This window comes from Ranitomeya variabilis, chromosome 4, assembly GCF_051348905.1.
Source record: "Ranitomeya variabilis isolate aRanVar5 chromosome 4, aRanVar5.hap1, whole genome shotgun sequence".
Taxonomy (NCBI): Eukaryota; Metazoa; Chordata; class Amphibia; order Anura; family Dendrobatidae; genus Ranitomeya; species Ranitomeya variabilis.
This window is the reverse complement of record NC_135235.1, coordinates 55,831,704-55,858,866: the sequence shown is the minus strand read 5'-3', so window position 1 is coordinate 55,858,866 and position 27,163 is coordinate 55,831,704.

Below are 27,163 nucleotides of genomic sequence, written 5' to 3'. Positions count from 1 at the left end.
ACCTCTGGAATGTAATCAAGAGGATGATGGATAGTCACAAGCCATCAAACAAAGAAGAACTGCTTAAATTTTTGCGCCGGAAGCAGTGAGAAAGACTGGTGGAAAGCATGCCAAGACACATGAAAGCTGTGATTAAAAATCATGGTTATTCCACAAAATATTGATTTCTGAACTCTTTCTGAGTTAAAACATTAGTATTGTTGTTTCTAAATTATTATGAACTTGTTTTCTTTGCATTATTTGAGGTCTGAAAGCACTGGTTATTTTTGCAATTTTGACCATTGCTCCTTTTCAGAGAAAAAAAATAAAAAATGTATTGCTTGAAAATTTGGAGACGTTGTCAGAAGTTTATAGAATAAAAGAAAAAAATACATTTTACTCAAAAATATACCTATAAAGAGAAAAATCAGACAAACTGAACATCTTGCAGTGGTCTCTTAATTTATGCCAGAGCTGTATATATCAAGTTACCAAATATAATTTCATTAATAAATGTAGCAGGACAACCAGAAATAAAACAACAACACCAAGACATAAGACTAATAAAAAATAAAGGAGGTGGAGGAACACATCATGTAAGGTATATGATGTGTGTATATTAGGTACTGGACCTGGTAATAAGAAAAGTACATGCATGTTAAAATAGTACTAAGCTAAAGAGGTTGTCCACTACTTTAGCATTGATGACCTATCTGTAGGGTAGTTCATCAATGTCTAATCAGTTGGGGTCCGACACCAAAAACTCCTGTCGATCAGCTTTCGTCTGTGTCAGCGAAAGCAGCTGTAGTCCGGAAGAACTCACTTACGGAGATCGCCCGTCTTGTGATAGTGGCCACCGCAGGGTACTACAAAACTGTCTGCTATTGATTTGGATAGGAGGCAGATGAGTAGTACCAAGCCTCAGCCACTATCAGAAGACTGAGCAGCTCCGCAAATGAGTTCTATTGGCCAGTGGCCACCGACATCAATCACAGCTGGTCGGCAGGGGTGCCGGGTGTCCGATACCTAACAGATAGGTCATCATCAATGCTAAAGTAGTGGACAACCTCTTTAATGAGTAACATTGCAAATAATGAGAAATATAAAGTGTAATAAATACTCTATGCAAAATGAAATAAAAGTGTTCTCAATTCAATATATAGAAATGCAGACGATAAAAGTTTAAAAAGATTTTTAACAAAACATTTGTATGGAAATAATCATAATAAACACTGCCTAAATATTTGCTATACAGACTCCATCTCAACCTCTAATGCACGTTTCGCTAATGCTTCCTCAGGGAGTAGTGCACCTATAGGGAACCTGTTACCCCCAAAATCAATGGTGATCTTAGCCCACCGGCATCAGGTGCTTATCTACCACATTCTGTAATGCTGTAGATAAGCCCCCGATGTATCCTGTTGAGGGCAGAGAAAAGTACTGCAGTGCGCAGGCGCCGGAAAGATCAGCGACCCAGCGCATGCGCACTGCAGTACTTTGCTCTGCCCTCAACAGGGCAGACAAAGTACTCCTGCGCCGGAGCCGCAGCCTGAAGACAAGAAGATGACATCATCTGATGAAGATAGGAGGCGCCAGACCGGACCAGCAGCGGGACCACCCCTGGGTGAGTATAATCTAACCTCTTTTTCTCATCTTTTAGGATACATCGGGATACATCGGGGGCTTATCTACAGCAGTACAGAATGGGGGTGACAGATTCCCTTTAAATAGTAGGCAGTGCCTGCACTTGTCTGCTGCTGTGCGGATGAGCACACAGAGCCAGTGGCATACGTAATATGCAACATCCATTTGAACTTCCCCTAAGGCCTCATTCAGATCGCTGTGATTTTTTTTTTGTGCGTAAAAACACTGGTGAACAATGGTCCAAGTTTCAGATTACATATCAAAAACCTGCTGAAAGATTCCTTTTAATCACAGACAACACATGGATTGTACACCGATGCCACCTGTGTGCTGTCTGTGATTTTCATGGACCCATAGACTTGTATGGGTAATTTAGAACAGTGGCGGGGATCAAAAATGGACATGTCTCCTTGCTTGATGTTCTTGGAGAAACATGGTTTGCAAAAACCACAGACATGTGAACATCTTCATAGATTATAATGAATAAGTGTTCTATCTGTGAAAAACATGGACAGAATGTGTAATTGCAAAATGGATGAGGCTTAAAGAGAAATCATAGATAGCAAAATCCTGAAAAACCTGTAACCTACCTCTGCACCCTGACCCACATCACACCACAATGTTTTCGGCTCATGCATCGGGGGAAGGGTATCATTATAAACCTGGTGATTTTTTTTCCTCTTTCTTATGACATCTGTGGGAATTCATTACATGGATAACAAGATTGTACTGCTGTCAGCACACATTTCCATCACATTTCCAATTTCCAGGGCTAAGAGGTTGACAGAAAAGTATTTGCAAAATAGTTTGTTTATAAGCGACGCGTTTCAGGCGACACTTTGAACTTCGGTTCTAAAAGTCAAACTTTCTTCTAATTTCACACAGAGTGATTTAATTCCTTTGAAATATCTGAATACGAAGTGTGAACGACGTGATACAATATCACGGCCATTATATCCGTGCTTGTATAGTGGCACAGTATAATGTCAGCGTGTAGCATATACAGTATGGAGCAGCTCCAAGTCTCCATCTGACGGTGTAAATGGGTCACGTGTATTCTGGATGTACGCTGTGAGTATCAGTGGTTGCTCTGGATACCTCTGTTCCCCATCCATTCACCTCGCTGTGAAAATAACAGAGGGGGAAAGCTACAGTGTGATTCACAATGGTTTGGACTGCATAAACTCTCCATAAAATAATTTCATGCTGCGTTTCCCAGGAAGATTTGTAAATAAACTCAGCATGAACATCCGCATAGCATTATCTGATATACACATGGAAAATAGATACAGTTTATACTCTGCAAAACACCGAAGGAGGAATGGGAGGTTATTTGGCTTTGACTAGGTTATGAAAACAGTACTTAAGAGTTATAGTGAATAAAGTCTTATCTAACTGTGGAGCAGAAATAATAGTCTTATCGGCAGAAAAAGTTTTACCTTCGGCATTACAGAAAGTTCAAGAATATTTGGCGGTATTCTATTACCTGCTAAATGAGTCCCTGAATAATTTGGGAACCTGTCAGCAGCAGTTACCCAGGTAAACACTCTGAACACCTTTAGCGACCTTAAAGAGAACATGTCAGCACGATTTTGTAATGTAAAGTAAAGATATGTCTGTAATGGCACTGTCATACTGATTAAATTGATACCTTTGGTGAAGAAATCCGCTTTGTGGTTCTTCTGTAATCAGTATTTGAAGTTTTCTGCTCATTTGGTGCACAGGGGTCGGACTGTGCACGGGGTCTTCTCCTTCATATCTGTGGTTCCCCGGCCCCTCCGCTGCTTCCAGTCTGTGAATGACAGGTCAGTGCTGATTTTTCAAACAGGGGAAGCAGTTCATTCACAGATCAGAGGCAGCGGAGGGGCTGGGAAATCACAGACAGGGAGGAGAAAACCAAGTGCACAGTTCGGCCCCTGTGCACCGAAATCTAATGACTAGAAAAGTTTGAATGCTGATTACAGAAGAACCACAAGGCAGATTTTTTCAGCAAAGGTATCAATGTAATCAGTATTGCATACCCATTACAGACATGACTTTACATTACAAAATTGTGCTAACCGGTTCTTTTTAAAGATCTTTTAAGGTCACTTAAAGGTGTTCCAAGTATTTACCAGGGTAAACCAATTTCTTCACCAAAGGTATTGATTTTATCATTATTATAGCACCATTATACTTATGTCTTTACTTTACATTACAAAATTGTGCTAACAGGTTTTCTTTAAAAATTGGTGTATATTAAAAAATTGCATCACTAATACCGTATAGAAAGTACTTTGAAAAATATTTTTTTCAATGCAAATGAAGGGTCTACTGTCCAGTGGGCATATTCTGATCCTCTAAGTGTCCTGGCCAATTTTTCCACTTCTAGTGAGAACCACATTTGCAGTGTTTTGTCCTTTTGTGGGCAGGTCAACCAATTTTGGCTTCATCATACACCTGTAAGCAGGTTACGGGATGCAGTGACAGACAGAGGCAGAGCAAGGGTTAACACAACAGGGAGAACAGGTCAGCAGAACATGGAATCGGGAGCAAGGGAAAAAAATAGGTGTGGAGCAAAAAAATATATAAATACAGGGGAGAAAACAAAGGAAAACAAAAAATAATTTCTTCAACTACCGTGGACTTCAGGAAACCTTTCGTTACAGAGAGTTCGTTGGCGTCAAAACTGTAGCTCATAGATGTTCGTTATGATCCTCAGAATAATGACGTCTCTGATCCTGATGGTGGAGTTAATCCCTCGGGATCTGGAGTATTTCTCCTAACATTGACGTATATCCTCCTGACGGCGGTGGGGATTCCCCAGAGTACGGTTGGTGTGCAATCGGTAGAGACGTGATAAGCAGGGTTTCACACAATTTCTCTTCCCTTCAGGGTACCGGGATCTCGTGTCACCTGTCCCCGTTGTCGTGGAATAAATCTCCTCAAAGCCGATATCTAATTTCCTCCGTCTAAGCGTGTGGGCGCTTACGTCCTGCCTCTGTGATCTTTTCCTCATGGTACACGATGTCGTCAGAAAACCGGTACGGTGTGGTTGATAGTCTCTATCTAAAGGCACGTGCGCAGCCCCCACTATGTCTGTCAGTTTGGCACCTTGATGTAATGGGAGCCAACTCAGTCCAGTGAGCTTTTTGTCCCGTCCTGTCGGCACAACCTTCTCTCTCCCTGAAACGCGTCCTTCTCCTCGACCGTTAACCAAGCTCCACCCCTTTTTCTCCCCAACCGCGCGCTCTGCCTTCCCGCCAAATCTAACTGGTCTCTCGTGCTCTCCCCAACCGCGCGCTCTGCCTTCCCGCCAAATCTAACTGGTCTCTCGTGCCTTGCAGCCATATTAGCTTGCCCATGCTCCCACCTTCCCTGTACAACCTGAGTGACAGTCCCGTTGGTTCCGGAACCTTCACGGAAAAGATACGCCTGGTTTGGGTCTTTTCTTTACACACCTACCCTGAGGTCACTTCTGGAGGCACTGGTTTCCAGATCTAACTTACAAATACTAGGTATGGTCTAGCCTCTTTTAGGCAATATCTATGCCAATCAAGGATTAGACACAGGTTAAAGAAAGGTTCATCTGGACACTTAAATGGTCCAAATACGCCCATCAGACAATATACCTTTAATTTGCATAAGGTCCAAGAGTTTTCCAAAGTACTTTTCATATGGAATGCAGCCCTAAAATGACTATTGGATATGAAGGTAAAAAAATCTTTTCAGATTATCGTCAGTGGTGGGAGCGGTTTGTACGGGTAAGTCCTGCTGACTTAAATTGCTCAGGGAACCATTCAGCAGGTAACAGAATAGACACAGATATTCCTGACATTTCTGTGACACCAGAAGGTTCTTGCTGCTGCTCCGCCAGTCACTGCGACTCACCAGCTGCACCTCCCTAATAACTGTGGGCACTTCGCCAGTGAGATCCGCTATGCATTTTGAGAAGCACTGCTCTGGCATATTATCTAGGTGCTGATAATGATTGTTTATGTCAGTATATATGCATTACTATTGTTGGTATCTTGCATTAATATACAGAGGTTCTTTGGCCTGCTATGAAATTCTACTTTGGGTCTATGTGTACAATAGGGATGCAAATCTGATTCTAAGCCTAAGTGGACACATTGAGCTATTTAACTGCTTACAATCTTTGGACAGTGCTGCAGAATACATCCATGCTATGTAAGCAACAGGGAATAATAATTGTAATAATGGCCAGAATTAAGCAAAATGAAATCCCCAGTACTTAAAGAGAATCTGTCAACAGGTGTTTGCTATACCATCTGTTAGCAGCATGATGCAGAGGCAAAGACCCTGATTGTAGACTGGCTTGCTCGCTGCAGTTTTGGTAAAATCACTGTTTTATTTGCTGCAGATTTAGCCATTCTCTGAATGATGAGCCCTGTACAACCCCACCCACGCCACCGATTGGGAGCTTTCTGTGTACATGTAAGGAGGTGACGGAGTCCGTCATGTTTCTGCCCCCCCTGTGGATTCTGTACACCTGTCTTACGCGCGGTACCTTGTCGTTTATTAATGTTATTGCAATGTGTTGTATTAAAATATGATGTACGGTGTTTTAGCTTAGGGAAAGAGTAGGATATAGAGGGTTAAATAGTTGGGAGAAGTTAGAGGAGGATGGTGCAAAGCCCCAGGGATAAAGAGAAAAGACTTCCTGTATAGGGGCCAGAGCCCGGGCAGGCTTGCCCAGGGTGAGACATGTACAACAGTGAGAGGAGAGGGTTCCCCGGATGTGGAGATAAACGGACTGCCTTGGACTGACGAGCAGAGAGGACAAGCACCGGCTTGTCGGGATCGTTCCCAAGAGGAATTTGGGGACCCAGATGGGAGCTGGGGGCGAGTAACATCTGGAGACAGCAGGGAAAGCGCAGGAAAACTTTGCCTGATTTGCACAGGTGGCTTTGTGGTGCTTCCTGAGATTTGGTCCCCAGTAACCAAAGTGAACGGGAAACGGAGGTAACCGACCATACTGCAGGACCGAGATGTTGCTTATCTCCCCATGTACAAGGTGCCGAGGTGCTCACTGACTGTGACCTAGTGAACTCGCCCATGACTACCACTCCGTGACACCTTGTTACATACACTGGGAGAAAGGTGCCAATCAGTGGTGATGGCAGGGTTACACACAGCAAGGAGGACTATATGACACAAGACAACTAGTCCTCTAGTGATAATCTCCAGCTGATAAAACACAGATTTTTACCAATATTACAACAAGTCGAACAGTAAGTGGCACATTGCAAAAATCCTGGTCTTTACCCCTATATTATGCTGCTCTCAGATTATGTGGCAAAAACCTGGTAACAGATTTCCTTTGGGGAAATATTATTGCCATTATTAAACATTTATCACCTATCCAGCGGTTCGAACCTCTACAGATCTCAACAACAGGTCTGAAAAGCTCCATCAGAAGAAAGCATGGGCTCCACTCCATTCATTCTCTATGGAACTGCTAAAGTTAGCACAAAGTACTGTACAGCGCTCAGCTTTTTTCAGCAGACCTATAGAGAATGAATTAGCGATGAGAGAGTATACTCGTTGCTCGGGTTTTCCCGAGCACGCTCGGGTGGTCTCTGAGTATTTGTTGGTGCTCAGAGACTTCATTTTCATCACCGCAGCTGAATGATTTACAGCTACTAGCCAGGCTGAGTACATGTGGGGGTTGCCTGGTTGCTAGGGAATCCCCACATATAATCAAGCTGGCTAGTAGCTGTAAACACTAACACGAGCACTAGCAAACACTCAGAGACCACCCGAGCGTGCTCGGGAAAACCAGAGAAACGAGTATACTCGCTCACCTTCTTTCAAGTCTCCTGTAAAATCAATGACCATAATGGTCACTTCACACAGGATGGATTCACTGAAGACTTTACCTGCATATTCGCTTGCTTAAAATCCACAAGTAGACTACAGTACCAGGCACTTGGGTAAGATTATACAATTCACATTCACCTGTTGAAGACACTTTCCAACTGGAAAATTGCACATGCAGCTAATTTTTCCTTCCAATGTAGGCGTTAAATCCAAGGTGCTCCTACTGCAATATTTGTCCATAACAGTTTTTGACTGCAGATTTATAACAGATTTTTGTGGCAAGATCACGTTATCACTTTAAAAACTTTAGTGTCCCATACACATTAGACTAACGTTGGCCAAACCCATTGATATCGGCAGTCATGGCTGATACTCTAATGTGTATGGGAGCCTACCGTCTCTCCCTAATAGATGATATCAGGGTAGATAAGGAATTCTCTAAGCGGCTTTCTCATAGAGAAGCCATTAGTGTCCAGCAAATTGAGCGATCCAGTGTATGGAGGAGACGCGAGAGACAGCCACCACCTGAACAATCGGCTGAAGATATTTATTTTTGGGGGGCAATATACCCTAAGAGGACAAAAAATGCAATGTTATGTAATTCAATGGTGACACAACTCGGAAATGAAACACCCAGCAATTCCCTCTCCAACAAGGCGACCGGTGTAGTGTACTGTACCTACAATATAATCCATTATTTGTCTTCTGAGAAGTTACACAATGTAAAGATTTATGCTGTTTGCCATCGTCCAAGATACAGGAAAGCTGGTCTGCAACACTCCTAATGGATAATTACAATAGGAAACTCCATTTTTACACTTTGCACAGATTGAAATGAGCCCCTGAGGCAGCTTAGCCCAGAATGAATGAACCCGGCAGCTGCTTAGATCTATTTTTATTTACGTTTTTTTGTCCCTGGAGACCTGCAAATACATTGAATTCCACGCGTTTAATGTGACATGTTGTGTGCTCTCCTGCCCTGTTGTGTCAGGACTATAAAGCAAATCATACTATGGAGATATGGAATGCTAATAAGGGCAATGTTTCCAATGTTTGCTGCACATTAGGTGATGTAAGAAACATTTGCCTGTATAATATACTGTATACATATACTGTATGTAGGATGTATACGAATACAACTTATCATTCTCAGACACCCAACTTTCTGTGGAGCTGTCTGTGGTGCTGAATGTTAGTCCTCATTGTAGCTGGATGTGTAAAGGTAGTAAAGATTGTGAAGCATACCCCAGAGGCGACTTGTGAAACAAACTCTATGAAAACGTCTTAAAACTGCTTCTTTAAAAAAATAAATAATTGCAATAAAAATAAAAATACATGTAATTTATGTAGCTGTATAGCCAGGCGGTCTCAATGACACAACTATTGGACCTACTCTTGAAAACGACGCATTAACAAAGTTGTCCAAGTTCGTCTTGAAAATCTGTAGTTACTCTATGCCTTTTCAGCCTTGTGAATCCTCACATCGCATGCGGTGTATGCTGTGAGGATTCCCCGGTGTCAGCAGCAAGATCAAGCGGCTACATAACCGCAAGTATGCAATATCCATACAGCCGGCCACATTCCGACTAGACATGAGCAGTCTCAATTCACTTGCATTGAGCCAGGCCGCACATGTCTAGTCGGAATGTGGCCAGAAGCATGTATATAGCTTTAAGAAGAGCCACTTAGTGCCAAACTGAAAAGTATAGAATAGGTGCTGGCTGAAAGTGATCATTTGCTTTTAAAAAATGTATTTTTACTAGGGCTCTTTTCCATACCATCATCTTAGCTCCATCTTTTTACCTGCAGCGGCGCAAAATTTAAAAGGAAAGATCACAATTGGCCTTTTCTTTCCAAATAAAATTTTAAAGGTTTTTTTCCCAAAAAGAAACTGTGCAAAGTACAAAGTTATCCACTATCCAAAGGATCCAAAGATCATCGCTCTGGATCCTCAAGAACTGGTCTAAACAACTCATCTTGAATGAAGTTGAAGTGTGAATACTTGACCTCTAATCCATTCATTGTCAATAGGACTGTCAGAGAAAGGATTATCTGTGTAGTCAGTTACTTCCAACAGTCCTACAGGCAATGAATGGAGGGTAGGCTGCATTATCATTCCATTCAAGACTTGGGGATGAATTAAAGGTTCCAGAGCCCCTCGTTTTGGATTGCTAGGGGGTCCCAGTGATCTGACCCCCCCCAGTGATCAGCAAGTTATCCCTTCATCCATGGATAAGGCATCATTTTTTTAGGGGGGTAAAAACCTTTTAAATGTGATAATGGGGCAGGCTGCAAAGTTCTGTTACCAAGGCAACTGTGTGCCACTAGAACTCTTTCTTTTTTAAGAGCTTGTTTGGTGAGGTTCCCAATATTGCCAAACTGTCTACCTGATATGCTGGGAGCATTTTGAATGTTATGACCAGTCCTTTGCATTCTGCATACCTATCTGAAAATGTTGTTAAGGAATTTAATTTGTCACAAAAAACTTAAAGGGATTGTTCCATGAACAAAGTTAATTTTGATCATTAGATTTTGAAATAATAATAATTTCCACAATTGGATGAGTTTACAAAAAATGTTCCTGTGCTGAGATAATCTTATAAATGTGCCCCTGCTGTGTACTGTGTAATGGCTGTGTCTGACCGTGCAGGAACATGGTCTGATCATACCACAGCTCCTAGGCAGGGGAGGACGCAAAAGTGAGTATACAGACATTACGGCATGGGATCACAAATGATTCTCTCTTTGAGATAAAACATTTTTTTCAAACAAACAGGGAAAGATGGGGGCGGGAATAGGCGAAGCTAAAAGAAAGCCCCCATGACTGCTGTTGGCTAGGAGAGGGTTTCAAAAAAGGCTTTTCGCGGGGTTTAAATGGGATTGGTGGTGGTAAGAAAAGGAACGTGTTTAGGGGCAGTTGTAAAAAAAAAAGTGCAGGAAAACTGTCACTTTCAATGAGAGAATCTGAGAGGAAGTTCCCACCCACCCTCTCTAATATTTTGGAGGTTGGCGGTTAGAGGAATGTTTTGGGGTCTTTTGTGTATTCAGGGCAATTTTCATACTGAAGGGTCTTTAGAAGTTGGAGTAGGACCGTTGTCGCAGAGTCTAAGCTGGCGGGGGGCGGGGTTCTTGGAGTTGACGCTGAGTCGTCGGGGAAGGAATTTTGAGGAAATTCCGGACAGTTTAAATGAGGTGGGGTTGATCTGGCATTCGGCTATGGGCTCTGGACGGGGTATTACCCTGGGAGCTTTTGGTGGTTAGTCTTCCCTGAATGGGTTGTTTGGTGCCCTCGAGCTGGTGGTTTACGGCTGAGGGTAACATGGTGGTTGAAGTTCGTTGGTTATTGCCAAATATAAGCCAGATTTTTTAGCTCCAAGAACCCTCCCCTCATGTAGAGTTAATATCAAATTATTGGTATGCATTTGTTATATGTTATTGTTTGTTAATAAACTGGCCGCTGTGGTCAATATTATCCAAAGAATAGTTGAATAATGTTTTTATTCCGGGGGGGTGTATGTTTTTATAGGTTCTGGTCGATGAATGGGGTATGTGTCAAAGAAAGAAACCCGCATTGCCATACGCGGTCATGCTTTATCTCACAAAAGGAATCAGCAGCAGTACTGTAATGTCTGTATACTCTCTTTTGATTCTTCCCCCCTGCCCAGGAGCTGTGGTATGATCAGACCATGTTCCTGTACGGTCAGACACAGCCATTACACAGTACACAGCAGAGACACATTTATAAGATTATCTCAGCACAGGAACATATTTTTAAACACATCTGATTGTGGAAATTATTATTATTCCAAGATCTATTGATTAAAATCAACTTTCAAATTAACTTTCTTCTTGAGAAAACCCCTTTAAGTGTATTGCCTCAACATTTTAATGGCTGTGAATACTGTCGAAACCACTGTGTCGCCACTTCTGGACACATATAGATCAAACCTCTCTCAACGGAGTATGCAAAATCACAAAATCTTGTTTTTTTTGAAAGCCAAGACGAATGATGAAGAAGAAGAAACCTGTAGACAGAAGGGATATGACATAATATTGAGGAGGTCATCAAGGCAAGAGTGAAACTATTTTATTATACATCCAGAAAAAATTCTGAACAATTTTTTTTTTTATATTTATCATCTGTAAACCAAGAAATGAATCAGTTGGAGCTAAACCCCCTTTTTATTCCTCTTCCTACATTATGCTGCAGTTTACAGCTTGTTGCTCTTTTTTTTTTTTTAATTGACTATTTGCGCTGTTCATACTTAAATGGCTTGTGAATTTCCAGATGATGTTTTATCATTAGAACAAACATTAAAAATAATTGTATTTGTTTTAGCAGCTAATGTCTCAAAAGATAAAGCATTCTGTAATCTAATATTTTACTTGGGGAGGGGAGTAGTCGGGAATGTCTATTGTTTGTTATGGCACATTCATGCTGAATAAGATTATTACTGGTATTAAAATGAACATACATATTTCTCCCCTGGTGATAATGCCTTCAGCGTAAACTGCAAACACCGCATTTTCAGTAGGTAGCAATTATATTATTTCTGTAATGGCATTTCAAATATTGACCAGATAAAGCATATTATATATATATATATATATGTTAAAAGTAGAGTTGAGCAAATTTTTTAAAATTCGGGTCCAATTACGATCGGTGGAGAATATTGATTTTGCAATATTCGCCGAAAACAGCCGAACGTCATTGGAGTCACTGGGAGAAGAAATGAACGAATATGTTCGGGAATCGGAATCCATCGTCAAACAAATTTGGCACGAATAGGGTACCAATATGGCACGAATATGGCAAATTCTGAACATATCAGCTCAACTCTAGTTAAAAGTCAAAGATATGGACCCAAATCAGTGAGGGGCTTACTAAAGCAGATGTCCAAGATGTAAACCCACCACATACATTAGGCAGCTGACATCTATCTTTCCCGACTTACCCAGACACAGAAATGCTTGGCTACTTTGTTGTCTATGAGGGCGCAGTCACATGGCTGTATAACACGGATGACGATCCTCGGACTGGCCGGCGCCTCTACTGACCCAAGCAAGAACCATGCATAGAAATACATGCTGTCACGTGCAGGTCAGGAGAGCCACGGGCCAGTCCAAGGATCGCGATGCCTGACTCCTTTGACAACAGCTTATCTCCTCGTCGAACAAAAGGATCGCCCATTGAAATCCATCTGGCCAGATTTATCAAGATAGAGGCTTTTAGATATTGATAGACTATCTTTAAGGATGCTGTTATCAATATCAGGTCAGTGAGAATTAGATACCTGGAACTTCCACCGATTAGCATTAGTTTTACATGGTGTGCACAGTGTACAGAGCCAGAATAGCCAAGCTCTATAGACTTTGTAGTGCTGGACAAGTCCCATTGACTACAATAGGCAATGAGCTGCAGTACCTGAGAATGGCCACTAGACAGTGAAAGGAGCTGTACTGTTCAGCTCCATTCACTGTTTGCATCTGGCCGCTGCTGGAGCTGATAACAGCTGATAGGATAAGTGAGGATGCAAATAGGATGTAGATGATTTCTGCCAAAGGTCCGTTTACATGGAACGAACAACGACATGATGTGACCGCAAATTGGTAAACTTTTACCAATCGGTGGTCATTTGATTGCCTGTAAACAGGCAAACCAAACAAATGTTGTGCACCGATCAATCTGTCATAGATTAGTGCGTATCAGCTGCCATACTCCTCTGTAGTGGGAGTCCTGTTTACACAGGATGATACACTGCCGAGAATGATGATCTTTTATACTGCACAAAAGTGTGTTTCAGCCTGTCAATATTATAAACCTGGAAAGTCCCTTTACAGTAGTGTGTCAGTCTCTCCGTCAGTATTATATGCGCTGCAATCATCAACAGGATGTGAGTTGTTGTGATAAATCTGCTGTAGATTAGTAGCAGTGACCGGTCAGACCTGGTGTAATTTATCGACAACGGGCAAAGATTTATTAATATTATGACACTTAGGTTGCCAGCCACCGCTTCTGTCTATCAGAGTTGGCCATGTAACTAGGCAAGCAGCATAGCACTTGCAAGATCTTTGCTATAGAGTTTGCAAGCGCTGCTCTGAAGCTGGCTGGATTTCTGGAACCAGACAGCTTAATACTTCCTTCGCTCATCTGATGTTGCAGGGTCAAAGCTGTCTCTGCTAACAGCAATGGGTTCGATTCACATTGGTTAGAACTGTCAGGCAGGAACACAAAACCCCTCAACAAGCAAAAACTCATGATGAAGAATGATCTTGAAAAAATCCCTTTAATGGCAATCTAACTTGGAGGTTATAGTGGATATAAAACCAGCTCTGCCGAGGATCCAATATACAATAGGAAACCAGAAGCAGTATGGATGCGGTTTTATTTATAAACGCGTTTCAAGGTGATCTTATCTCTTGATGAGGACAAGTCTCATTGTGGTTGTCCTGATGAAGAGGTATGATCACTTTGAAACCCGTCGACAAATAAAACCGCTTCCGGTTTCCTATCGTATATTGGATCATCAGCGGCACGGGTTTTATATCCACTTTGCTCTCCAAGTTTGCTTACTATCCCTTTTGGTGGATCTGCAGCAGCCATATTTTCCTAAAAGCTAATAAAGGGGTTTTGACTTTCACAACCCACCCAAGTGAGGAAATCCCGGTTAACCTTTCCTTGCCTTTCCCATTAATGGGAATGTCTCTAATCTGAGTGCAGTATAATGTGTATACAAAGACTTGATTCCAGTGAGGTGTTAATTATTGGGCTTCTTGCTGTAGTTTTGATAAAATCACTGTTTTATCAAAAAGATATTATCACTAGAGGACTAGTAAACCTGCTGCTATGTAGTCCTTCATATTCATGAGATATGTATGTAGAACTTCACTACCCCCGATTAGCAGCTTTCTGCCTATGTGCAGTGTACACAGCTGCAAATCAGTGGTGTGGGTGGGGTTATACAGAGCTCAGCATTCAGAGAACTGTCAGATCTGCAGTAGATAAACAGACTTCATACACTTCAAATTTATGTTAAGGACCCCTTCACCTCGCCAAACAGACCTACTTCACCACTTTGATCTCCTCACTATCCAACAACCCCAAGAAACTTTTTGACACCTTTCACTCCCTCCTCAGGCCAAAAGCACAAGCCCCTATCACAGACATTTGTGCTGATGACCTGGCTTCCCACTTTATAGAGAAAATAGACAATATCCATCAGGAAATCCGCTCCCAGACACCAAGTGCAGTGACTCCCATCCCTCCCTGCATCTCCCCTGGCTCACTCTCCACATTCTATCCCATCACAGAAGATGAAGTCTCCAAGCTCCTCTCTTGTTCTCATCCAACTACATGCACCACTGACCCCATTCCCTCACATCTCCTCCAGTCTCTCTCTCCAGTCATCACAACTCACCTAACTACAATCTTTAATCTCTCCCTCTCCTCTAGCATTTTCCCCTCCTCCTTCAGACACTCTATCATTACTCCATTACTAAAGAAACCCGCCCTCAACCCATCCTGCACAAATAACTACAGAGCGGTCACTAATCTCCCCTTCATCTCTAAACTCTTGGAGCACCCTGTTTACTCCCGCCTTAGCCGTTACCTCTCCACATAATCCCTCCTAGACACTTCACAGTCCGGTTTCTGCCCCCTACATTCGACAGAAACTGCACTCATCAAGGAGACCAATGACCTTTGACCACCCTCTCCTACTTTCTAGGCTCCAGTCACTAGGCATTAAGGACACTGCTCTCTCCTGGTTCTCTTCCTATCTTTCTGACCGCTCCTTCAGTGTTCTGTTCTCTTGCTCCACTTCATCTCCTCTTCCTCTCACTGTTGCTGTACCTCAGGGCTCAGTCCTTGGTCCCCTTCTCTTCTCCCTCTACACGGCCCCAATTGGACAGAGCATCAGCAGATTTGGCTTTCAGTACCATCTTTATGCTGATGACACACAACTATACATGTCATCCCCTGACCTTACCCCCGCTGTACTACAGAACGCCAGTGACTGTCTGTCTGCAGTCTCCAACATCATGCCCGCACTCTATCTGAAACTCAACCTCTCCAAAATTAAACTTCTTCTGCTCCCGCCATCTACTAACCTCCCTAAATTTGACATTTCCCTCTCTGTGGGTGGCACCATAATAACACCCCGGCAGCAGGTGCGCTGTCTGGGTGTTATGTTTGACTCCGATCTCTCCTTCACCTCCCATATACAATCTCTTTCCCGCTCATGCCGCTTTCACCTAAAGAACATCTCTAGAATCTGCCCTTTTCTCACCATGGAAACAACAAAAACTATCACTGTCGCCCTGATCCACTCCCGCCTGGACTACTGCAACGCTCTATTAATTGGCCTCCCCCTTACTCGACTTTCCCCTCTCCAGTCCATCCTTAATGCAGCAGCCAGGGTTGTCCATCTAGCTAATCGTTACTCGGACGTGTCTGCTCTTCGCCAGTCTGCAAATGACTTTCGACTAACATCTACACTAATCCGTACCTCCCACTCCCGACTCCAAGACTTCTCCCATGCTGTGCCAATCCTCTGGAATTCCCTACCCCAAGATATTAGGACCATCCACAATTTGCATCGTTTTAGGCGCTCCCTCAAAACACATTTGTTCAGAGCGGCCTACCACATTCACTAATCAAAGTCATTTTATGTTTGCGTTTGTAGCCCATTCACTATCTCCATCTATCCCCCACCCCCTGAAGATGGCTGGACCATCACTGTAAATACGTCATTGTAAATACACACCTGTACTTTGTATCTCTCCCACCTCATTGTAGATTGTAAGCTCTCACAAGCAGGGTCGTCTTATTTTGCTTTAATTATTGTATTGTTAACATTGTTACTTATGACTGTTGTGTTTGAAACTGTTAAATTGTGAAGCGCTGTGGAATATGTTGGCGCTATATAAAGATTATTATTATTATTAGTGATTTTATCAAATCTTCAGCAAGCAGCCAAGTAAGTGACAAATCACATCACTAGAATCTGGGTCTCTGACTCGATCATTTTCTGCTCTTGGATCTAGCAGCAAAATCTGATGACAGATTGTGTTTAAGTGGATGAGATTAAGCTGTAAAATACAAGGTAATGGCTTTATTATTAAACTGAAGACACATGATACAGTCTCACAACAGATACATACACAATATGTCAGCACACTGCTATTAATGAACACATGAAACCCACTAATGCTATAAATATAAAAACTATATGTTAGTTATTATTTTTAATCAAAAAGTGTAAAAGCCAAAACTCAGACTCACCTCTCCATGTGCGAAATAAGCCTCATATGAACTTGGAAAGAAATGAGATCCAGGCTTAGCTAATTAAATACTTTTCTGAAAAGATGGGTGGATAAGGTAGCACAGCCCAGGAGGGGGCCGCAACACCCAATACACAACACACAAAAAAAGGACACATAAACCTATAGTATTAATTTTAAGAAGCACTGTCATCAAAATTTGCATCCTCTTAATTTATTGAATTCAACATGTGAATAAAATCTGACTAGCTGAATCCTTCTAAGTTCTGTGTAGAAATAGGAGGAGGTCAATTTTCCCTGCATGAGTCAACACTGCAAAAGTCTCTGGCATGGGGAGGAGGGGGCAGCTGGGTCAGGAGTTGAATGGGGGGATGACTCATGCAGGGAATAGAGACTCCATGTTTCTACATAGAGCTTAGAAGCTTATTCAGCAAGTTTGTTTTTAATCACGTGCTGTCATAGACCTAATGGAAAAAAGAAGAATTAACTTGGTAGAAAGGAAGCTGAGGCTGTGGTTTCTCATATACAGAATCTTTGGCTGTTTCTTTGTGCCACGATCCATTTTTGGATTCGTGGCAGCTCTGGTTCCACTATAATTTAAATGTAGATCTTTTCCTTTCAGGCCAGCAGGGGTTAATGTCAGATTTCTTTGCTGCAGCTGCAGAGTTGCTAGGTCAGCTGATGTGGGTGGTGACCAATCCCACCATCCTTTAAATGGTCTCCTGATGCATCAGCTGACTGTTGGTGATAGAGTAATTCTATGCAGACCAGCCCTGGAGTGTGCAGCTCTCTGGTGTTAGCGCTGCATCAGCTACTTCTGTAGTTCGGGGTCCTGTTTCTGTGTCCTCTGCGGTGTGGAGCTTGGCAGCAGTGCCTGCAGCTAAGTTTTGTGTTTTTACCTGCCACCTGATGAAGATGGAGCTGTTCTGTCGAAACACGTTGTGGATTTCAATAAACACAGAAACTTTTAATCCTTTCATCCGTGTCTTGTGCGCGCCCATGTGATCGGAGTATCCTGCAACTCATTGTGTTTTTACCCTGTCTGTCTCATGCTTGTCACTACCCCGTGTCTGTACCATCTGCAGTGGTGAGGCTAGTGCCCTTACCGTCCAGGGCAGTGTGAGGTGACAGCGAGGGATGAGGTTCGTGACGGCAATGGGGGGAAGGACCCACTTAGGGTGTTAGGGAAGTGCAGGGACAGTCTCAGGCTTAGGTTGGCACTCCTTTATTACCTATTGTTAGGGCCTTCCTCTCCTCTTTACCATCCCATTTGAGTGTGTGTTGTGCCATCTGCTGACCGACCCCCTGTGGGGTTGTGACACCTTACCTGCTCCTTCAGCTTTCCTAGGCGACTACATTTGTGCACAAAATGTCTCCTTCTCTACTAACCACAGGACCCGCTCATGTGGTCTAACCATGTGACCTTATGGCCATATATGAAAAGCTGGGCAGCTTTATTAATGCACTACAACCTCCTGGCAGCAGAACATAATGAGTTCATCCCTCTATACATATATAAACCACTTCTATGCACTGAATTCTCATGCACTTTATCTGCAAAGGGAGATGTGAACATTATGCAAACATAATGAGGGAACTGCTAGCTCTGCTACTTAAATGCACAAACACTACAACTTTGGGGCATTACATGACGAATGCAATATATTAAGAGTAAGCAAATTTTCATGGGAGTGCTTATTTAAAATGCAGGTGCCCAAATACCCTGTGGTTAATATACAAATACATTAGTATTGATCAAGCACTGAAATGCTCGAGTGCTCGGTACTCTAATCAAGCACGTCAGACGTTTGGATGTGCTCAACTGGAGTAGTGAGCATCATGGAAGTGAATGGCAAACTTGATCATGTTTCCAGAGGATGGGAAAATTCTCTCTGTTCTCTTCACGGCTCAAATTATTCAAATTAGCTTCTTATGGGGACACAAGCACCACAGGGTGCTCAGCACTGCTTGATACTCCATTAAGCCCCCCTATGTTGGATCGAGTATTGAGTAGCGCCAAGCACGTTTGCCCATCCCTAATGTATATACAATAACAGTTAGATTAATGAATACATGTACTGTATATCACTAATGATACAGGCAACAACTTAAAGTAATTAGTTATCAATGTCACAAAATTGACAGTAGATGAGGCATACAATTTACCTCCTGCTTTCTTCTTTTCCTGACCTGCACATGAACAAAATAACCAAAATATAAGTCAGAAAGGAATGCCACAATGACTTTTATAGAAGAGTATAATGGATCGCAAACTGCACTCTTTTAAAGAAATAAATTAGGGATTTTTTTCTGACTCAGATTTTATATGTTTAGGTGAATGCGATAAAGCTCATCTCTGCCGCCACAGTAAACATACAACTTACACAAGAAGAACAGTTCAAAAAACAAAAAAGAATCTGCATCAGTATCAAAATTTAATAAATAGGTGATTAAATTAAGTAAATCCTTTTTGAGATTGTGATCCATAAAGAGACCTTTGTCAGGGCATATTTTCACCCTCACTCATTACAGTACACTGTTAAGCACAAAGCGTTACTCGCCTTTTCCAGCTTATTATTATACGTACATTATGTCTACTAATGCAGGTTTAGCAGCTATACATAGCTCTTCCAAACTTGTCATTTACCTTTTTTTCTCGATGGCTCCTCTTTACTCGGAGGTCATTTTTAATGAGTACTTACACGCACCTGAAAATTCAGGTGCATAAATTAACTGCCAATTAGAGCAAGGAAAAAGCACAATTTAATTACTAGTTGCTAAATTTAAGTCTGGTAATTAGGATGCTTGCATGTTTGTTGCTCAGCATTTAGGCTCTAGAAGAACTGAAAAGACTCTCATTCCATCTCATGCTAGGGAAAAGATAGTGAATGCTGCAGAAAATCAGCTTTTCATTTGGAATGTTACTCGGCAATGCTGAGAAATTACTATTACTATTTAATAGAACTGACGGATAATTATTTCTGGTGACTTTATTCTCATAGTGATATCATTATCTAAGTTGAGTTGGTGCTGACCTAGTTTTCACTTAATTACATTGAGAATTTTGATTCAAGCCATATTTCTTTGGTGACTTCTCTGGGTTTCTAAGTTACATTGTTAAGTAGTTTCATTAATAATCAAGGTTGGATGAAACTTTCAGCCAATCAGATTAATTTGGCAGAATGGAAATTATTATTTAGACAGAATTGGCATGGTTTCATAACTGACTGTGGCCTAGAAGGCTGTGAGTGACAGCTCAGCTTCCGTATGGAATCTGGAGTTTGCTGGACTGTTGGTTGTGTGAGTGACAGTCCAGTCATCCAATCTGAGCCTGGGGCATGCTGGGCTGTCAGCATTTTGATTGACAGCCCTGCTTCTTTATCTGGTTTAATCTGTGGGCATTTCGTCAGATGCCTTGCATCCTTAATCATTTGCAAGATATTTAGCTGGCTAGCTCTTAGTAGTCAGCGTCAGCTATAGCTTTGCCTAAGCTGGACATTTTGCTTAGCTCTGTGTCTCTTTCCTCTGACCCTGTTGTCGTACCTTGTATTTGTCGTGACTTCTCTTGAGAATCCCCCCTTCTGCTTTTCATGCTATCTGACTTTAGGTATCTGACCCTGGAATTGGCCTCTGACTATCCGTTTTTTGTACTACCTGGTTATGACATACCCTCCTCATTTGACCTGATACTGTTTCCTGAGGACTCCTTTGACTTACTCCTCTGTATTTCGAGCCCTCCTGGTGTCTGACATCGGACATCCAGACTACCCTTTTCTTATGGCTTGCCCGTGCGTCACACAATTAATCGTTTTACCAAGCAAATGGAACTGTATTTGGGATTACTTCAGTAAATGAAAAGGGACACAAAGAGGAATAGCAATCATTATTAAGTGTTGAGAGTCACAGTCATCTATAGATAAAACATGATATGGTTATTTTGGACAATCATTATTAATTTATTCTCAAGTCAACTCTGATGGCAGCCACTTGACCTAATGTTCTCTCTTCCACTGACTGTCTAGATCATGTGATGTAAAATCACTTTGTTATCTTGAGTGCTAGCTTTTCAACCCTAACAGTCGTAAGCACTGACACTTACATGTTCAGGCTCAAGTGCTGTTTCACATAGCATTTGAGATTATAGCAGCACCCCATTGCAAAAGCATTGCATTTGATATTTGACATGCCTCCAATCTGTACATACCAAAGTGCAGGAAGTACCAAAGTGAGCAAAATTGCTTTCTTTATGCATAAAACATATTTAGACAATGATTTTAGTAACTTCTGGAAAATTGTTACATGACTGAAGTTTGAGAGCCCAGGGGTAGGGGCTCCATCCCTATCCCTAAAATTAGGGGTGCTCTAGCTATCCCTGCTCCCCGGATTACCTCTAATTGTAAAGATGCAGGGGCCACGTACCTTGATGAGCTCCTGAATCAATCGTTATCTGTCCACTCCTCCACCCAGGGAAGTGAGAAGTACTTGATTATAAGAATACATAAACCAGACTAACAAGGGAAGAAGTAAAGGGATAAATGAAAATACCAATAATACAAATTTGTACACACAAACAACAGAGTGAAACATTGGGAAGTAAAAAGGAAGGAACAACCAAATAGAAGAGGATATGCACACAGTCCAGGCAACAGTCTTTAGAACAACACTCCAAATGCCTCCTCAACAAATACCTCCAACTGCACACCAAGCAGTATAAAAACTAACGCTGGCCATTCTGCTTGCCAGAAGTAAGTCTATATAGCAGAGGAGAGTGGCCAAAACTGAACAGCTGATATCATCAAAGCAGGAAAGCTTCAGAGACTCTCAACTGAACAGATTTAGCCCCTGCACTGCCAGCAGAAACCTGCACAGTTTAACCTGATGGTGAATTGCTTCTAATCAGCGGAGGAGTATATGGAAGCAGACACCGTGGTCTTAAGGCCCCTCTCTGTTGCTGTAAACCTGTGACAAAAATTAATTTAATCATACCAACTTTTTAGCTAATTATTGACATTGAGCAAATATTATTACAGTCATAACCTAAGATGGAAACAAAATAAACATGTACAATATAAGTCAGTAAAAAGCAATAGTGCAAAGAAATAACATAGAGTACTTAGTAAACACTGTTTTTGATAAAAAGAGGCATAAAATTGATCCCACCAGCACCAAGGTGTACACAAATCGGGGTGGTCCTAACCTATAGTATTAAAACTTTAATACTAGAGGTTAGGACCACCCCAACAAGGTACACCTTGGTGCTGGTTGGATCTCTTTTATACTTTTTTTAATCAAAAACAGTGTTTACTAAGTACTCTATGTTATTTATATGCACTATTGCTTTTACTGATTTACTTACAGCATGGTACATGTTCATTTTGTTGTTTGTTTGTTTAATGGCCAGTGTGAACATGCTCCTACACATTGCATGTATACCCATTTATTTTTCAGTTCATTTCTTTCAGTTTTAATTATTCTGGCAGTATATGATAAAGTTGCATTTATGTAAGACTCGTTCACCAGGTAACTCTTCTAAGCTGTGTAAAAATGCATTTACACGCTAGCACACGTTAATTGGTAAGGCGGAATCACTGGTTGACTGAGACATGTTAATGTCTTTCAAGCTCAGCAGAAGGCAGAAATCTCCTGAGTATTTTACTTTCAGGAATTTACATTGCCACAGCAGAGTTTTTATTAATGTATCAGCCTCTCCAGTAGTAAGGGTTAAGAGTATGTTGTATTGACTTTCTGACACATTAAACTAATTGATGGTCAAAGCTAAAGTTTAGATGCGGACCATTTCCTCTTTAAAACTAAGGATAGTATGCTATAAATCAGCAATGATTATGTCTACAAATGTCCAGCTGTCCAAAGCTTACTATGCCAAGAGAAGGGAAAGCTTATAAATATATATTACCCTGTGCACTTTTCTATTATGGGCGATAACCTGGATGCCCACCCTTACAGAATGGGTTCTAAATCACAGGAATCTGCAATAGATAAAAGGCTGACGGAGGAACACAACCTTCATTGCTGAATTGTTGCACTGAGTTTCTAACAAATCCTAGAAAATGTGATTTTCAAGTAGAGGTTGAACAGTTCAGAAGCTTCATTAGAAAAAGACAAGATTGACAACCATGCAGGATATATTTTGTTTTCTGCAAGCCTATATTTTACTTGTCCTTAGAATGCAGAAACTAGAAATATGGAAGGGATTATAAGTTTACAAACCATAAATCCAAATACTGAGGATTTGAAAGTCAGGTCTTCTAAGTCAGTAGTCTTCAAAATGTGGCTCTCCAACCAAGGCAAAAATCCAACTCCAAGCATGCCTTGTTGGCTCCAGGTACTGGGCTCTAAGAGGACATGCTAAAAAGCTAACTATGTTGTATTAATATAACATACATACTTATTTTCGATCAGTCACGATTTGAGTAAGAAGAAAATGAACAATTTTTTTTCTCTGCTTAGCTCACAATAGTCAATTTCTGAGGATTAAATGCTCAACTATACCCAAAAATACTATATCCAAAAAAGTATAACTACCTCTTTCTGCTGTATAGATGTAAAAATCTAAGTTATTAACATAAATTTCAAACATGAACCAAATTTTTATCCTAGAGCCCAACAAATGTATTGGCTTTAAAGGAGTTAAACATTTCTCCTTAATCTTCATGTTCAACTTCACATTTATCATATTATACAAATTACAAATAGTAAAGAAAAGATCCGGCACACAAAGGTGAGTATGAGAAAGAAAACAAATTTAATAATGTGGTCCACTGCATATTTTTCATGTTCTGGTTGATATAAACCTTTATCAAACACACACATGCATGGCCAAGGGGATTAAGGTGAGAGAGAAGATGCGCCAACCATCTAGACTTGGAGAAAGATCCTCCAATTTACGAAGGTCACTTTTTTGGGCGCAACTGCTCTCTCACCTTAATTCCCTTGGACATACATTCAGGTGTGTGTTTGATAAAGGTTTATTTTGATCGGAACATGAAAAATACGCTTTGGACCACATTGTTAAATTTGTTTTCTTCCTCATACTCACCTTTGAGTGCTGGATCTTTTATTTACTATTTGGCTTTGAACGATTGGGATCCTATCTGAGCACCTACATTTACCAAGAAGCTCTATTGTACTGTTAGTATTATTACTTATTATCCCCTTCACCGCCCAAGCTTGTTTTCACTTTCATGAACAGGCCAAATTTTTCACCATTTCTTACCATTGTCATTTTATGTGATAATAACTCTGGAACGCTTCAACGGATCCCACTAATTGTGAGATTGTTTTTATGGGATATATCGTACTTCATGATAGTGGTAAAATGGAGCGGGGTCACAGGAGGCAGGGTCGCTGTTTCAGGAGACTGCTCCTACTGCTGCTGGCCACCTAAAGAAGCAACCCTGCATTCTGTAACCTTGCTTTGCCTCTGCTCCCCGGTAAGCTCACTTCGGACTATAAGACTCACCTCCAATTTCCTCCCAAATATGGAGGAAATAAGTGCGTCTTATAATCCGAACAATATAGTATATAAAAACAATTAATGCTAATCAACCGACAAACTTCAGTTCAACAATAATCTAAACAATATACATGTTCCTGAGAGAGAAGAAGGTTTCCGATCAGGCAAAAACAAGTAATTTTCAAGCTAGAGAACCAGGAGTTAGAAAGTATCAACTCGGGAGAAGTAAATAACATAACATAATATTATCTGCTCTCAGTGATTGTGCCTCTTTCTCTATGTATCATCATCTCCAGAGGAGTCACCCAAACCATCCAAAGCTCAATAGGTTTCATATATATAAAAAAAACAAAATGTCTGTAAAATTCCCACTTTATTAGTTTTCATTGATTAAATATTTAAAATGTAGAGTTGAAAATTTCACAAGTTCTTCAAAGGTAAAATATTTATAGTTACACTTTTCACCCCTGAGGTGTCATTTATTGTAAGACTACTCAACTGACAAATATTAATGGGATCGTTGAATGAGAGATGTGTTACTCAAACTCTAAAGAAGGAACCACATCTCTATTTACACACGATTGTTATATATTCATCAAAGGACAATGTTGGACAGTTAACTTGGAAAATATTTTCCAATATTTTTGTACATAAAATGCAATTATTTAAATGTATTATTATAACTTTCATTGTTATTTTTATTAAAAATGTTAGCAGTAGTTGCAATGGATGTATTATTTACGGCGCAAGTACACTGGTCAACTGTGGCCATTACACAGCTGCTAATCAGGCAAACTTGGATCAGGCAATCTTATCATTAGCTTGTTTGTGGATGTTCTCTGTAAATTCGACTAGCAGAGATGTGATTTTTCACTAGTTTAATATCCACCAATGTGTCTGAGGTTCTTCCAGGCGCCAAAGCATAACGTATGACGTAAAAAATGAAACAAATCTTTATACTCAATTTGACTTTTACCTAGCACCCACTGCTTCATGCCCGCTGTCTGGTCCTCCGCATCTCTGTTGCATCACATTTACGGCTTGATATTCACTCTATTTTGCAGCAGTGGGCCGCAGGACACCAGAGTTAATTACTCATTCACAGTGACCTCCGGGGTCTGCGAGCTGTAATTTGCAGCCCGTTGTTTACTCTATGCTGGTACTTCTGAACGACAGTAGGCCCAGGAGCATATGTAGTAAACTCTGGAAACTGCTTGCAGCTGGAAACATTGGCCTAGAGTGGGCATGAAGCAGCATGGTCAGCCATATAGGTGAAGGGTGAATGTTTCTTTTTTAATTATTATTTTAACTTTTTGCCATCTCTCTACTGTTCAGCAAGATGATGGCCACATCCAGAATTCAGATTTTTGTAAAATTCAACTTCAATAAATTCATCTATCTCTACCTGTTAAGACAGAACAACCTCATTTCCATATACAAAAAACAATTGGTCAAAGGATATACCATATTTTTCGGACTAAAAGACACACCCAACCATAAGACGCATCTAGGTTTTAGAGGAGGAAAATAGAAGAAAAATATTAAAGCAAAAAATGTGGTCAAATCTGTACTAATATCCCCATCCTGGTATATGTGGTCCCCTCATCCCTATCCTGGTATGCATGGCCCCCTCATCCCTATCCTGGTATGCATGGCCCCCTCATCCCTATCCTGGTATGTGTGGCACTCATCCCTATCCTGGTATGCATGCCCCCTCATCCCTATCTTGGTATACATGGCTCCCTCATCCCTATTCTGGTATGCATGGCTCCCTCATCCCTATTCTGGTATACATGGCCCTCTCATCTATATCCTGGTATGCATCGTGCCGTCATCCCCATGGAAGTGGAGGGCAGTGAGTATTCATTCTCTTTAATAGCGGGCACACGTGATTATCCGGCAGCTGCAGGAAGTCTGTAACTGAGACTACTGTGCCTGCTATAAGATATATGAATATTCACTGCTCCCCACACCCATGGGAGTGGAGAGCAGTAAATATTCATTCCCTTAACTAGCGGGCACACTTCAGAGCCCAGCCACTGCAGGAAGCAGGCTGCTGCAGCTAACAGCATGTCCGCTATTAAAGAGAAATTAATATTCACTGTGCTCCACTTCAATGGGCATGGAAAGCAGTGAATATTCAATTCTCTTTAGCAGCGGGCACAGATGTTCGCTGCGGCAGCTGGCTTCTGCCTCCTGTGACCCGCTGCTCCGCTGCTGCCAGTCCTACGCCTCCCTATCCACAGCCACAGCAGGTACATCCATACTATAAGATGCAGCCCCCATTTTCCTCCAAAATTTTGGAGTACAAAAGTGCTTGTTATATTCCGAAAAATATGGCAATTGGTCTCGACAGCATATATTTACACAGGTATGTGCTGCCAAAAATGATGATTTTTAAGCAGGATCAAAAATTAGTTTATCCTACAAATGATCTCTTTACTCATTTGTTGAGTAATTTTCAGCCTGGTTAGACAGGTCGACAATTGGAAATCAACATTTCTAGTAAAACTAATTCCCGATGGACGGCTGGTGTAAATGCACCCTTGCAGTCAAGACCATTGATCACTGTGATTTTTACTTATGGTTATGATGGATATCAATGTCACAAAGCAAATAGCTGTATGTGGTAACCACACATTCTCTTTTCTTCTGATTACGGTGCTTCTGACTGACATTGGTCGGTGAAATTGATATTTTGCGCTCTAGCCACTATTGCCTCTGGTATGATCAGATATACTGGAGCATAACCATCAGAATTCTCCTCATTTGTAGATCTAGAAGATGGTCATGATACTGCAATGATGCGATTATTAGCTCAAGCTCAGAAAACACCTTTGATTCAGAAGAAAGCAAAATCGATACGACGTAAATGTTGACTGCATCTTATTAGATTGAAAAATTCCTTCCCAAATCTGAATATCAGAATTGGAATAAACCCTCAGTTAAGCACCCCATCTG